Below are 16,241 nucleotides of genomic sequence, written 5' to 3' on the forward strand. Positions count from 1 at the left end.
AAAAGTACAGTGGGGCCCGTGAATAGTAATTTAAGGGACGGTTTAGTGACAGCGTTGTGGATGGCCTAAAAATGATTTGTTCCGTCAGTGTGCGCCTAGTGCCAGCGTGCGCCACGTGGCGCTGGCGTGTGGCGAGATGGGACCGGGACGGAAGGCTGCAACGCTGTCTCGCGGCCGTCTCGTCTCTCCGAGATGAGACCGAGACGCCCGCGAGATGCATTGCGAATGCTCTAACATATGAAAAATACTCCCTTCATCCCATAGAATAGGCCGTAGTGTATTTCTTTTTTTGTTCGTCCCATAGAAATAGTACATATCTATTTATGGTAAACTTTGTTCTTCTTCTTTCTTTTACTAAATCATTTATGGTCCCATCACCACTACACAATTTCAACTACTTCTTCTCTTTCTCTCATACTTTACTAATTACATATTAAAACTGTGCCAACCTCAAAAGACCTATTTCTATGGGACGGAGGGAGGATGTAATTCTACATCTTGTTCTAGGATAAGAAAAATTAGAGGTACACTGACATATTCAAAATTGCATATGGTTATTACTGAAATCTTTTGATAAATATGCTAAAATTCATCATATATCAAATGTTTAGTATTTTTAATAGTAGTGATTGTTTTGATTAAGTATTTAGGTATTTTTTCATGCCATCTAAGAGCATATCCAATGGCGGCTAGCGGACCGGCTAGCCGATTCCTGGCGCTAGCCGGTTCGCTCGCCGAACCATTGGAGTCGGCTAGCGCCAAATCGGCGAGCGGACGCCGATTCTCGGGCGCTGGCTGATGCGCTCGCCAATCGGCTGGCCACCATTGTAGGCGGGCGATCGGCGAACGATCGCCCAACACTTTTTTTTTAATTTTCGAAACACTATATATACGCGATTTGCACGTCATTTTCATTCGCACCGCTTGTTTTAACGAGTTTTCTCTCTCATTTAATTTCTGTACAAGAGCAATAAAGCAAAATGGAGAACAACAACGAGGGGTTTCCAGTGACGAGCGGGTCTCAAACTCCCACAGTACCCATGGGAGGTGGATGGGGTCCGATGACCGGGTACTACAACTTGTACCCTTGGCAGTAGATGATGCCCGAGATGGCAGCCGAGGGTAGTATGCCGGGATGGCAGGGGATGCAGGGCGGGCAGGGGGTACCGGGGATATAACCCGGGATGCAGATGATGCCGGGGTGGGCAGCCGGGATGCAGATGATGCCGGGATGGCAGCCCGGGATGCAGGGGATGTCGTAAATTTAATTTCATATTTTGTGTGATTGTTAATTATTTATTTTTTATAATTTTATTTATTATGACTAGTCTATTACTTGTCCAATTGCTTGTCATGATGATGTGACAGGAGGAGTTTTTAATGCTGATGACTGACCTATTGCTAACCTAAAATCATTGGAGATGTTCAACAAAACAATAAGATACTCCATTAATTTTCACACATTTCTCCAAAACTTTTCCCGCTCAAATCTAACGCCGCGCGCGACATCATGCGCTCACCGGAAAACTCTCGCGGCGCTATGCAACCTCCGTCGCAACTGACAGAAGCCGAAATCATCTCCCTCGCTCAAAACCACCACCACTTCAATCCAGTTTCCTCCCAGCTGCTGCCTTTCCTTCTCGCTGAGTCATCTCACCCAATTCTCCTCTCCTTCCTCCACTCGCGCGCGGCAGCCGCCGCCGACTCCTCCACGTCAGTCTCCGATTACGTCTCCTCCCTCATTTCTCACATATCCCACCACCCCTGCGCCGCACTGTCCTCTCTCCTCCCTGCCCTCCTTCACGCCTACCTCTTGTTAGGAATTCTTGTATTCATCTAATGAGCGCAGCGGAAATTGCATACAAGAATAACAGATCTAGATTCATAATCATATTGCAAGTTGAGCACGTAATACACAACGGAACTAAATCTTACTTGTTGTGTTGTTTTCTTCTACGATTGTGTCCTGCAAGTTGAATCCACTACTATCGAGGTCCACGTGTATTCCAATCCGATGCAGGAACTATCCCGGTACAATTGCTCCGTAGAAGAAAGCTAGGAATTCTCTCTACAGAGCTTTACGTATTTTCTCTCTAATGTTACGCTATTTCTCATCACCCACAATGGAGAATAAATGACCATTATATAGACAAAGAGTCATTAGGGTTTCATGATTGTTGGGCTTATGGACTAAATATAATTGTAGCCCAACTATAATTATTTAATCCATATTAATCTAATCTAGCCCATATCCTTTCAATCTCCCACTTGGACTAGCATTAGATATAATACGCAGTTCCAACTTTGTACCCTTGAGCGGATCAAAATACACTTATAGTGTGACCCTTTAGGCCCCCATTATCGACGACGATCTAATCGAAGTCTGCACAAAACTCCTAGACTGCGTTGGCAGCGTAGCTAGATATATGACGGACGTTTACGTGAATTCGGTAAACAAGCCTTTACACAAAGTTTATAGTAATATCCTTTCATTCACGAACCACCCGATTGAGCCTAAGATTTGTCATGTGTCATCCAAATAGTTCAATCACTTTATCTCATCTTTATTAAATGACCCATTCGATCATATTCAATTAGTTTAATCGAATATATCTTTGCATTGGCCAATGACTTAATGGTCAAGTAATATAGAGAATTTGAGTGTTCTCTCGAAATTCTAATCGAGGAATGAATCTCATTCTTGGCTCAACTACCATTTCCATTTATCTTATGATGTACCCAACACAAGCCCGTGTCTCAATCCTCCTTTGGGAGGCAAAGCGTTGGACAAGATCAAAGCACACCACTCAACAAACAAAATGTGTAATGACCTCAGATCCTAGGATATTACATACTTCATGTACTAACAAACTGTAGACACTCAACAAAACAGTTTAATAGTAGGGTATACCAATAATCTCCAAAGTATACCATGTGTCCATCACGAGTATCTAATATCTCATAGTTGTGAGAACAACTACATTCTCGAAGAATGTGATGCAAACCCCATGCTAACCTATAACATATCATTAATATCCCATTCTTGATGATCGTTGGTTAGGGCTATTTTAGAATTACACTATATCATTAATGTCTCACACCATTAACGACAGTCATAATTCAAGGGAACAATTATTTAGAATAAATGCAAACATTTTAAACAATTATTCCAATAAGTGCACAAAACTCATAGAAAACAAAATTTTCGTATAATGTGATCAAGTAATATTGTCTCAACAAAAAATGTTTCTAAGACATATAAAACTGTAACTCCCACTGATTTAAAGTCATCTACCAACATGCTTAACACCTAAGCTCTCAAAGTGCTTGTTGTGTTTTGCTATACATAACGGTTTGGTGAAAGGATCAGCCAAGTTATCATCAGTGGGTACTCTTTCTAATTTTATGTCGCCTCTTTCAATTATTTCTCTGATCAGATGATATCTTCTGGGAACATGCTTGTTCCTGTTCGTAGCTCTAGGTTCTTTTGCTTGCGCAACAGCACCAGTGTTGTCACAATACAAAGGTATTGCACTATTGGCACTCGGAATGACACCCAGTTCTTTAACGAACTCTAACAAAGCAACAGCTTCTTTGGCAGCTTCAGATGCAGCAATATACTCGGCTTCGGTGGTGGAATCAGCAGTTGTACCTTGTTTGGAACTATTCCAACTCACTGCTCCACCATTGAGGACAAAAACATATCCAGACTGAGACTTATAGTCGTCATGGTCTGTTTGGAAACTAGCATCAGTGTACCCAGTAACTGATAACTCTGGTTGTCCACCATAGACTAAGAAATATTCTTTAGTCCTTCTAAGGTACTTAAGAATAGTCTTAACAGTTTTCCAATGTTCCTCACCGGGATTTTGCTGAAATCTGCCTGTCATGCTAAGCGCATAGGCCACATCTGGCCTAGTAGAAATCATGGCATACATAATAGATCCTATAGCCGAAGCATACGGGATCTTTTTCATGTTGTCTCTTTCTTTGTCATTAGAAGGACAATCCTTCTTTGACAATACAATGCCATGTCCCATAGGAAGAAAACCTTTCTTAGAATTCTCCATTGAGAAGCGCCTTAGCAACTTGTCTATGTAAGTGGATTGTGATAATCCTAACATCCTATTTGGTCTATCTCGATAGATCTTAATTCCAAGGATGTAGGAAGCATCACCCAGATCCTTCATCATAAAGGAACTAGACAACCATTCTTTCACGGATTGCATCATGGAACGATCGCTTCCCATAATCAAGATGTCATCAACATATATGATAAGGTATACGACGTTTCCATTTTTGCGTTTACTATAAACACATGGATCCTCTTTGCTTCTGACGAAACCAAACGATTTGATTGTTCTGTCAAAACAAATATTCCAACTCCTCGAAGCTTGCTTAAGTCCATAGATGGACTTCTTTAGCTTGCACACTGCATTCGGCCTTTCTTTCGATACAAAACCTTCAGGCTGCGTCATATAGACATCACCTTCTAATTCTCCATTGAGAAATGCGGTTTTGACATCCATTTGCCAAATGTCGAAATTGTAGTATGCAGCAATTGCAAGTAATATCCTAATGGACTTGATCTTAGCAACTGGCGAAAAGGTTTCATCATAGTCAATGCCTTCGCGCTGACTATAACCCTTTGCCACTAACCTAGCCTTGTAGGTTTGTACTTTGCCATCTGCATCTCTCTTCTTTTTGAAGATCCATTTGCAACCTATGGGGTAAACCCCATCTGGCAAGTCAACTAGTTCCCAGACTAAGTTGAAGTACATCGAGTCCATTTCAGATATCAAGTCTTCAAGCCACTTCTCTCGATCGGTGTCTGACACCGCCTCGGTATAGGTCTTAGGCTCATCGTCATCTTCAACTTCATCATCTTGGTTCTCAACCATTAGATTCAGTCTCTCAGGTGCACGACGAATCCTTCTAGGCCTATTGAGTTGGTTTTGCTCTGGTTCAGGCTGTTCATTCTGTATGTGAGAAGGTTCAGGAATATCACTATGATCTTCTTGAGGTAGATGTGATGCAACTATTGTATCATCTTGTCTTTGATGCATCTCATTGTCTTGAGGTGGTCCTTCGAGAGTCTCTCTAAGGTCCTCTCTAAGAGTAATTTCCCCTCCCAATAGATCATCAAAAACTTCCACTGAGTTATTGTCCAATCCAGTGGATAATATCTCATCCTCATTGTTAACTTGTGGTTCTTGAATTTCTTCAAGATCTACTGTATTTTGACCTTGTTCCTTGCAGACATAACTGTCTTCAAGGAACGTCACATTCCTTGATGTTATCACCTTGTGATTTTCAGGACAGTAGAAATCGTATCCTTTAGTTTCTTTAGGATATCCCACAAAATAACATTTCTCACTTTTAGTTTCCAATTTATCAGTCATCATTTTCTTAACAAATGCTGGACAACCCCAGGTCCGGATATGGTTAAGACTTGCTTTCTTGCCACACCATAACTCATATGGTGTTTTCTCGACTGATTTAGAAGGAACTCTATTTAGAATGTAAATAGCCGTTAGTAAAGCATGACCCCAGAGAAATAAAGGGAGACTAGCTAAACTCATCATGGATCGAACCATATCTAATAATGTTCGGTTTCTCCTTTCAGATACTCCATTCATTTGTGGTGTACCAGGAGGTGTCCAGTCTGACTGAATTCCATGCGATTTCAAGTAATCAAGAAATTCTCGGCTCAAGTATTCCCCTCCTCGATCTGATCGAAGAGTTTTGATACTTTTCCCAAGTTGTTTCTCAACTTCACACTTAAACTCTTTAAATTTATCAAAGGCCTCAGATTTGTGTTTCATAAGATACACATATCCATACCTTGTCAAATCATCAGTGAAAGTAATGAAGTACGAATAACCACCTTTTGCTTGAGTTGGAAACGGTCCGCACACATCTGTGTGGATCAACTCTAGCACATCATTAGCACGCACCCCTTTCCCAGAAAGTGGCTTATTAGTCATCTTTCCTTTGAGACAGAATTCACAAGCACCATATGATTCAAAATCAAATGAATTTAGATAGTCTAACTTTCTCAATCTCGCTATTCTTTTCTCATTGATATGACCAAGTCTACAATGCCAAAGATAAGTAGCATTATCCGTATTACATAGCTTAAGTCTTTTATTTTGTACATTGAGAATATTCCGTTTGTATTCAAGCATATATAATCCATTCTCTAAAGAGGCATTTCCATAAAACAATCCATTATTAGAAAACGAGCATCTGCTGTTTGCAAAATGGAATGAAAAACCTTCGATGTCCAACATCGGAATGGAAATAATATTCTTTGAAATAACTGGAACAAAATAACAATTATGTAAATCTAGTCTATGTCCTGAGGGAAGATCTAATCTATAAGTTCCCACGCGTTCGGCAGCAACTTTTGCTCCATTTCCAACACGTAGGTCTACTTCCCCAGGCCTCACTTTCCTGCTGTCAATTAAACCTTGCACATTATTACAAATGTGTGAACCACAAGCGGTATCCAATACCCAGGATTGTGAGTTATTCATAGACATATTTATCTCAATGACAAACATAGCTGAGCTTCCACTCATTGCACCTTGTGCCTTGAGTCTTGGGCAGTCTCTCTGCCACTCCGTGAAATTTGACCTAGTCAATTTGTTTGTTTCCATCATACACTCATAAGATAAGTTTGACATATTATCTGAACAGAAAATAAAACGAAAGGCAAATTAGAAAGACATATAAAGATCACATTCGCATCACTAATCAAACAAGGGTTTATTGTATTGATTAGCTCCCACTAATTTTAACATATATTATGTCCCCCAAACATAAAATACGAATTTATATCAAATATAAATTTTAGTGGTCCAAGATCCAAGTCTATATTATTGCAGCCCCTGCTTTGGCTGATCACTACAATAATATCACAAGGTGGGCCTCCAAGCCAATTGCAACAACTATTTTGCAATTCTTGGTTTATTAATCCAATTAATATGCATCCATAAACTATTTAGGTCGCTTTGGCGTCACTAAACAATTTAAGCAAGTCAACCCCATCACACGATGCCAACCATGCATCTATGAATGAGCCTAGGCCTTGTAGATTTAGAGTAAACACTTTGGCGTAAAACTCGTGGTCGAAAAGGCTAGGAACATCAAACAATTATGATGGACGATGCGTTTGTTTCAAAACAAGACTTATATTTTGTGGGGAAAAGTGTGATACTAGTTCTGTGAATATAATATCCAATATTAAATTTCAAACATTTACTGGGCGCCGCCTACCCAGACATAGTATAACACGGACTACAAATACTGGGCGCCGCCTACCCAGACATAGTATAACACGGACTACACATACTGGGCGCCGCCTACCCAGACAATAAAACGGTCTCTAACTACTATAGTTAAAATAAATAAGCATAAATCAAATAACATGCTTATCACATAGGATATCAAATAATGCTCAACGAATAAAATCAAATTTTATTCTCTAATTAAATGTGGATTTAATTATATTAATTCTAAATTAATATAATTATACATATTTAATATTAATTCCAAATTAATATTATGCTGTGGAGTATATTTTATCATTTTCAGATGATAACTATGTCCCAATTTGTTAATCTAATTAACGAAATTAATCCAATCTATATTAATTCTAAATTAATAAATTTGTAAATCAATTAATAATTCCAAATCATCATCAAGCACATATATTATTTATAATTCCAAAAAATAATATTAACAAATTCTAGCTTATTAATCCATTAATCCAATTAATAAATTTATCATCTAATCTATATCAATTCCAAACTAATATAAACATATATTTAATATTAATTCTAAATCAATATTAAAACACATTTACTATTATTATTATTCAAAATAATGATAGTAAATAATTTATTGGCTTGATTAATATTATTAATTCTAAATTAATAATGTGATTTACAGTGATCGAAATCACGATTTAGATACGATCCGGATCTTCAAAACCCGCTAGGGTTCTCGGAAAAATTCGCCTCCATGGTTCTGCCTTCATGTTGTACATACAATTGAAATCAAATTTCAATTCATTGAATTCCAAATCCAAGTTATTGAGATTACTTAATTGTTAAGAGTGTGAAACTGTCGGCGGAAGCAGAGTAATTACTATTCTCCATGCTCTCAATTTTAATTATTTGAAGCAGAGTAATTACTATTCTCCATGCTCTCAATTTTAATTTCGAAAATAATTGAGTAAATATTCAATTGTTTGCTTGGAATCTGGTTGTGGTGCTTGGAATATTGACCATCACTTTGCCGGGAGGCGTGCGTGCTTGTTCAAGAAGGTGAAAGAATATTGAAATCCAATTTTAGAATTTTGATTTCCAAAATCACCCACAAATTAATTAGGAAATAAAATTAATTATGAATCAAGCCCCGGGCTCTGATACCACTGTTGGGAATTCTTGTATTCATCTAATGAGCGCAGCGGAAATTGCATACAAGAATAACAGATCTAGATTCATAATCATATTGCAAGTTGAGCACGTAATACACAACGGAACTAAATCTTACTTGTTGTGTTGTTTTCTTCTACGATTGTGTCCTGCAAGTTGAATCCACTACTATCGAGGTCCACGTGTATTCCAATCCGATGCAGGAACTATCCCGGTACAATTGCTCCGTAGAAGAAAGCTAGGAATTCTCTCTACAGAGCTTTACGTATTTTCTCTCTAATGTTACGCTATTTCTCATCACCCACAATAGAGAATAAATGACCATTATATAGACAAAGAGTCATTATAGTTTCATGATTGTTGGGCTTATGGACTAAATATAATTGTAGCCCAACTATAATTATTTAATCCATATTAATCTAATATAGCCAATATCCTTTCCCCCCTCTCTCTCTCTCTTCACCTCTCACAAAATTCCACACGACCGCAACTCCTCATCAATCATCCAGCAATTCGCGGGGCACCTAGACGCCATTGAAATTCGAAAGATTCCTGAAGTAATTGTTTTAGTTGTATCGTATTTCCCCCAAATCAGCGAATTGGATGATGCACAGGTGTTGATTCTCCTTCCGAAATGCATCGAATTGGTTAGAATCTCGAGTGAAATCGATAAGCCTGTAGAGTACGTGAACTCGGTTTTAGACGCTGTGATTGAGTGTGATTGGAGTAATGTTCTGTTGATCAAACTAGTGGAGAGTATAAGGGATTTTGCTTCGTGTATTGATAAAGTTAGGAGGAGGGAGTTCCTGCAAAAGATTTTTGCGAAAATGAGGGAAGACGTTGAAATGCAGGATTTGCCTGGGCTGGTTTATCAGTTGGTACTGGCTGCCAAAGGGTTTGGGAAGAGGGAGGTGATTGAAGGGATTGTGTTGTATTTTGGGGGTGCCAATAAGGCCGGTTCAGTGATGAAGCAAGTGTTCATGTCAATTTTGCAGTTAAGCAGGATCCATCTTTGGGGCTGGAGGTTTTGGGACTGGTGAGGCAGGATTCTAGGGCTTTCAATCATTTTACTGTTAAAGTTTTGTTGTCCGTTGCCAGAATTAGGAGGTTCAGCGATAGTGCAATTGACATTCTGACAACGGCATTGTTTAATGCTTACAAAGATTATAAGTTTGCCAAGTGAGTGTTTAGCTCTTGCTATTCTTTCTATGGTCTTTACATATGCTCCTTGCATCTGATGTTGCTTTTAAGGTATATCTATTGCACTCATGTAATCAACTTGAATATCAAGTGTAAATTGAGGTCCCTTTCAAATTAACCTGTCAACAGCTTCAGATAATGATCATCAATATTATGCATAGATTGTATCAAGATTAATGAACTTTGACTGATTTTCATTATTGTCTAATCATTTCCATGCCCGATTTCTTTGCTGCAGAGTCTGCAGATGGCTACCCGATGAACTGAAGGAGGAGTATCTGGAGAATGCTCGAGTAATAGAAAAGGCTATTCTTAAATCTGTGAGCTACTTTTGCCTTCATATTCTGCTATTGTTCTGAGAAATTATGCCTCAATTCGTGTAGAGTAAATATTTGGACTCGGTAAAGTAAATCAGCCGTATGAATGTGGTGATTAATTAATGCACAAAACAATGAGTAGTTTATTTTTCATTGATTTTGATTATATTTTTGTCTGGATGTCTAGTTATTATATAAATCATTTCTTCTCTTATAACAATTCTATGTAATCTTTTTGTAGGTGAATGGAAGTCACTATGGGAGAGAGCATATAGTACCTAGTATAGTGCAACTGGGGTTTGGATTGCTTCATGCAGTAGAAGAGGGTGCCCAGAAAGATATATCAAAATCTGATGGGCTTATGGGTACAGAGGAGTTAGGTACACAAGTACTGAAATGTTTGTTCGAAGTGCATGATATGTCAAGGAATGAGGTTAGTTATTTAGTGTAATATGGATACTTTTGGTTCTTAAATAGGGAGCTTTTCTGGTTTCAGAGCTTCTTCAGGGAACGCTAAATTTAAGAAATACACAAGCTAATATTTTCTATATTCATGGTATTCATTTTATTTGTTCATGTACATAGTAGACCATGACACTGAGCTAATTACATTTCAGATAATTGAGCAATGCAAATACCATGTCCTGTCTATGAAGCCTGAAAAATGCTTCCCAATAACAAGGTAAAACTTTTTAGCTTTATATTCAGCTATTTGGTTGTTTTCTTCCTATTAACCTCATTTATTTTTACTACTTCTAGATTACTTGGATACTTGGTCCAAGTTCAACCACACCCAATGTTGGAACACATATCTCATTTGAAAGAAATGCTGGATTATTTCACATTTATGGATGGCAGGATTTCCTCTAATTTCGTTACTGTTCTACTTCCTCTTATGAAGTTTAGTCGTAATCTTCAGGTACTTATTTTGCAACATGGGGCTCAGCCAAATACTGCAGCATCTGTCATGACTCATGTTAAATAGATACATTTTCAACTCTTGTTAGTGAAAGCAAACTGCTAAAAGAATTGTGAAACATGATATTTGTAGAGATTAGCATTTTCTATTGGCTTTTTAGAAAATTATGGGTTAGTGATTTGTGAAGCCTATCCATTTTCTATGGTAAACTTATATTGTTATCGATGTTATAAATGCCATTTTAACTCCCATCTGTGATCTTACCATTTCAGGATTACACTATCTTGGTTCTAAGGAAGGCTATGTTTAGACGAGAAAATTCAGTTCGTCTTGCGGCATGTAGCGCCACTTTTGACCTGCTTTCTGCAGAAAAACAATCAAAACCAGTTGGACTTTTTTCTTTTCAAGAATCAAGCAGCCAGGCCAGTTGCAGCCAGCAAGCTGAAGAACCTCATGCAACTAGAGCAGACCTTTTCCAAGAGCTCAGCGGGTTGCTGCAACGATGCCTTTATCAGCAGGTTCATTTTAATGGTTCATTGAGTTTTCATGCAGATACTTTACTTTTCCTGCTTTCTGATCAGATACTCTGGACAAATTCTGAGTTCTAATTTAATTGGTTATACTACTTGAACCACCAAAGTGAAGGCATACTAAGGAGCTTATTTATCTACTTTTCCCATGTGAATTTATTCAGCCCTTTGAGATCTTAGTAGCCGTCTCTTTGCATATAAATTTGTGTAGACTGAATTACCATGAAATATCCTTTTTAGTTTTGTCAAACTGACCAATCTTGGTCTAAATAAAGGGTCACCGTATCCAAGTTTAACGTCTTACTATTTAATTCTGTAACCAGGCAAATGTCCGGGAAAATGTTTACCATGGTATAATGAAGCTTGTTGTGGTGGATCCTCTGAGTTCCGGCACCATTTGTGACCTTTCTCCCACTTCCAGCGGTTTTACAAAGAGGTACTCATATGCAGGAAATAGCTTGTAACCGAGCTATCCTGGTAAACCTTCTTGATTGTAATATCTGTTTGTACTTTTCTACCCGAGTTCAGGAAAAATCAGCTTTACCCGTCCCATCAGTTGACTTTATTTGTTAACATAATTCTGTCTAGAATGAAGAGCTTCAGTTGGGTATTGATCAATGTGTCAAACTAGAAAACGGGAAATTTTGTATTGAAGAGCCGTTGGACTGTCTTCTCTTTTGTGTCTCTTCGATTCTCCTTCTTCAACCACAAAATAGATCTGATCATCCTTCAGAATCAGTCCCCTGTTTTGGCTTCTCCATCTCCCAGGACAATGAGGTTAGTGAATTTCTTTCTGCTGGTTTAAATTGCTAGTTTTCTTTCTTTTAACCGACATTTCATTGACACAACAATTATCAGGCAGGTAGAAATTTTTCTGCAGTTTCATTCTCAAATGCTTTAGCACAGATTCGGAAGTTTCTGAAGGTATTTTTCTGGTGCAATATCACCAGAAATCAACTAAATGAGTCAGTTGTTATTCTTATCAAATAAAATGTGTATTTCTTGTGGTTTGTATTGGTCCAATGCCTGTAAGAGCAAGTCTTTTTGCAATTAAAATTCCAAGTCTTTTCATTCTTCATTCCTGGAATGTAGGTGTTTTTCTTTAGTTCTATTTGCTTATCAGTTTCTAACTTGTTTCCTATCCCTGATTTGTTCCTATGTTACCTCAGTATGTAAATCACTTCAATTTCTATTAGTTAGGTCTGCTGGGAAAGAAACAAGATTCAGACTCTACCCCAATAAAAGAAGAAAAAAGGAAGTGTTCTGCTACACTTTTATTAGGGATTCTTGAGGTTGTGATGAATAATATTGTTAATGAGTTGGTCAAAGCTGCTAATGAGCAAAAACTAGAACTGGAAATGGAGCTTTCTCAGTTCGTTGAGATTCATGAGTTTGTGGACAAATATACATCTAATTCTAGACATGGCAGTGGAGCTAAAAAACCAGTGATACGACCTAGTGCCAGTGATGCTGCCGATAAACTTGCTATAGGCTGCGCAAAGCAGTCTCCAGATCGAACTCCTCTTTTGGCAACTTCGAGCATCCATCATCTCTTGCGAATTTCACTAGAGTCATGGGAACTTGAAAATTCTAAGAATGGTGCAGCCTCGCAGAGAAACAGCCAACCTTCTTCTGGAAAGGCGCAGGTTCTTGGTTCAAAAATTCTTTCTAGAGTCTTACATATGTGCTTTCATCAACTAAAATTCTTCTCCCAAACTGGAAAAGATGATCCATTCAAGACGTTAGTTTATGGTGAAATTAAGCTTATCGGGCCTCCACTGCTGAATATAATTTTCTCTCTCAAGTCAGTTAGCAAGAAAGAAGCAAAGGTACAGAAAGATGTTGAATGTAGAAAGGAAAATATTCATTTGGCCTTACTATGTCTGAAAAAGATAATTGAGGTAAGTTTGTCCAGCGCAAAGTATTTATGTTTGATTGATCACTTGGTATCAACCTCTCTGCCTGAGGAAAATGTTGCTACGTGTGCCTGGTGCGATGATGAATGCAAGCTAGCTGAAGGAATTGATGACCAGAGCACAAAAAGCAAAGAGTTATTTCTCAAGAGCATAAAGCCGCTACTTATTGAGTTTCTCGAATTCTCTTTCTTCCGTGAAGCTGAGGTAAATGCACTGTGCTTTATCCATCCTATTATGCCATCCATGTTAAAGAGATTAATTGTACTAGTAAACTCCCATGTGATGCTAGGTTATATTATATGAAATTGATCATCACCTCAAAGGGATACTGTGTTTTTTTCGTTGCATTTAATGCTATTCTACATCTGTATGTATTCTCAGATTTTATGTGACATGGTACTGATGATTGGCAAGAAGCTGCCCGAAGAAAGGAGGAATCTTGTTGGTTCCCTGGCGACACAACTCTGCAGGAGAAGTGATGTATTGAACTCAAAGGTTGCAAAAAGTTTGGTCTTCATTGCTGTCACTTTAACATCACCTCCAGCGGACATGGTTATCGCTGAAAATATGGCTGCAGAGCTTGTACAAGTTCTAGGCTCGGAGGATACGGATCCTGTAGAAGAATCTGAAACCTTTCCTATCATAAAAAAATCAACCAGTCCTGCAATTTCTACAACTATATCTTTTTCGATAAGGCTCATCCATCACTGACATGGACTGAATTGCGATAAGGCTAAAGACATGCTATATGGCTACTCAGAAAGGCATTTCTTTTAATCTAACTGGAAAAGAGGCTCCTGAATTAGCTGTGGAAGAGGTATTGTACTCGAGAGCAGAAGCTGTTGTTAAAGTGCTATCACATTTCGTTGCCAAGAACCTGAAGGGTACGTATGCATGATATCGAACTCCCAATTCTTGTCTGTAGTTCTGTCTTCTTCACTAACTCCCTGTAAACACCGCAGATCCTCAAGCAGAACATTTACTGAAACTGGCTGCAAAATTTTACAAGTATCTAGCTCGGATCTCGAAGCTCCGAATCAGTCCTAAAGGGTGCAAGCAATTCTTACCCAGTTCCAAGTACCAAAGGCTGGTGGAAACACAACTTGTAGGAAATTAACAGCTCCTGTTTATAATTTTGTTACTAAAATGCAGCAGGTATGAGAATTTATTACAGTATTCTCTGCAAATATTACTGCATTTTAAAATGGTTGTTTTGTTGCTTTTTTGTTTATAGAATCAACAAGAGAGCAACACGAATAAAGGTCTAGTCAACAAAATCAAGAGGGAAAACAGATGCATCCCTGACTTGATTTTCCAGATCGAAGACTACGAGAAGTATCTTATCCAGCTTAGCAAAATCACCAAACTCAATACGGAGCACCTCTAGGGACTTCAAGATTGTTGAGTCAACTGAAGATGCACCGGAGGAGCAAAACCCCAACCAGGAAGAAGCAGATTCCCATCATTCTACTGCACACAGTTCATCTGAGAGCGACAACAAAGGAGAGGGACCTGATGATGCTGAATGTGGTAGCCCTTTGGCTGCAGGAGATGGAGCTGATGATGGTGAACGTGGTAGCCCTTTGGCTGCAGATGACACGGAGAATGAGGATGAGGAGGAAGCAGCTCTCCGTCAAGTAAAGAGGGCGAGGACGAGCAGAGTAGTGCAAGACTCTGATGAAGAAGTGTAGCAAAATGCAGATTTCTTGAATGCTACTACATACATGCTACAGGTTTCCCTCATGCTTATTTACTTAACAGCCAAACAGGAATGTTGCTAGTCGAGCGATTGTGTAAATGAATGATTGATATTATATTCATATATTTTGGTACAATGCTTATTGTTTAACGTTTTTTCATTTTTGTAATGATTTTTTGACAAATTACTACACAACGTTTTAACATGCATTAATAATATCACGAAGGGGCGGATCTAGGCATGTACAATCCGGACCGCCGGTTCATGAACCGGAACCGGAACCGGCGCCGGCGGTTCGAACCGGATGGCGGTTCAAGTGGGCCGGTTCAGGTTCAGAAATATAGCGAACCGGAACCGGCGGTTCGCCGGTTCATAACATTAAAAAAAATTATTATTTATAAAAATCAACTTTTATATATAAAAATCAATTTTCACAAATAAATAAATACAATAATTTCATAATAGCCCATATTTATTTGTTGGGCCTATGATTCTAAGAACCATTCTTGGTTGTTTCTCTTTTATAGAGACATCCTTGAATATTTTGTGTTTCACTTTCAATGTGAGATAAAAATATGTTGAAATATTTTCTTGTATAACTACATGTTTAGATCATTCATTCATCTTTTTCCAATGTGAGATACAAAACTTTCTTTTGTTTTCTACTTTTCTTTATTTTTTACTACATTTTATTATTCACTAACTTAATCTTTATTTTTGTTATGATTCATTTTCTAAGTCAAATTTATAGATAATAATAGAATCAAATAAAATAGTTCAATTAAATTTGAATATTGCATGTTGCTCATAATTTGTATATTTATAGAATGTGGGTGTGTTCAAATAATAATAATAATTGGATTTAAATGTGCTCACTTTTAAGAATTCTAAGAAACCATTCTTGGTTGTTTCTCTTTTATAGAGACATCCTTGAATATTTTTTGTTTCACTTTCAATGTGGGATAAAATATGTTGAAGTATTTTCTTTTATAACTACATGTTTAGATCATTCATTCATTTTTTTCAATGTGGGATACAAAACTTTCTTTATTTTCTACTTTTCTTTATTTTTTACTACATTTTATTATTCACTAACTTTATCTTTATTTTTGTTATGATTCTTTTTCTAAGACAAATTTATAGATAATAATAGCATTAACGAGAATAGTTTAATTAAATTTGAATGTTGCATGTTACTAATAATTTGTATATTTAT

General features: G+C 37.8%; 1 pseudogene; it reads left to right on the forward strand.

The window, feature by feature from the left end:
• The first annotated feature begins 1,510 nt into the window (after nt 1–1,510).
• On the forward strand, nt 1,511–15,161 carry LOC121801047 (annotated as a pseudogene).
• Nucleotides 15,162–16,241: the final 1,080 nt, after the last annotated feature.

Source organism: Salvia splendens, chromosome 4, assembly GCF_004379255.2.
Source record: "Salvia splendens isolate huo1 chromosome 4, SspV2, whole genome shotgun sequence".
NCBI lineage: Eukaryota > Viridiplantae > Streptophyta > Magnoliopsida > Lamiales > Lamiaceae > Salvia > Salvia splendens.